At 63.3% G+C, this 629-nt stretch overlaps 1 protein-coding gene across 1 annotated transcript in view; it reads right to left on the minus strand.

The window, feature by feature from the left end:
- KAT2A (K(lysine) acetyltransferase 2A) overlaps positions 1-629 on the minus strand; it is an 8310-nt gene that overhangs the window by 5387 nt on the left and 2294 nt on the right. The gene's annotated exons all lie outside the window — the stretch shown is intronic.

Genomic DNA, 629 nt, shown 5'->3' on the forward strand with positions numbered 1-629 from the left:
GGGGCGGGGGGAGGGTTGGGGTTCTCCCAGCCGTTGCACTTGCAGGCGTCATTGGCCTGGGACAAGGGACAGGAGAGGCCATCACACAGCGGCCCATGCGATGCCTTGTACCAAGGCTGCCACCTTCTCTGGCCAAACAACTCCTCCCCACAAAGTCTCCTCCATCTGTCCCACCCATCCCTACTTACCCACTCCAGCTTTCCTCCGCACCCACCCTGCACGACCCAGAACCCTCACAATCTCTCACATTTCTCCTGTGCACAGCCCCAGGATCCTGCAGCCCCTGCCCATGGATGTCCTTGCATCTCCCTTACACAACTCAGCACACTCCTCCTGCCCTCCCTGCCTACGCACAGCCCAGCACCCGCTCCTGCATCCCATGCACGGTCCAGCAAGCTCTTCCTACACCCCCCAGCCACGCACAGCCCAGCATCTCCTTCCTGCACCCCACGCACAGCTCAGCACCCCACTCCTGCACCCCTCTGCACAGCTCAGCACCCCGCTCCTGCATCCCCTGTCCATGCATGTCCTTGCATCCCCCTTCTGCACCCCCTGCACGGCTCAGCATCCCCCTCCTGCAACCTCCTGCCCAGGCCCGCCCTTGCACCATCCTCCTGCACTCCCTACAC

This window comes from Pygoscelis adeliae, unplaced genomic scaffold, assembly GCF_000699105.1.
Source record: "Pygoscelis adeliae isolate BGI_AS28 unplaced genomic scaffold, ASM69910v1 Scaffold917, whole genome shotgun sequence".
Taxonomy (NCBI): Eukaryota; Metazoa; Chordata; class Aves; order Sphenisciformes; family Spheniscidae; genus Pygoscelis; species Pygoscelis adeliae.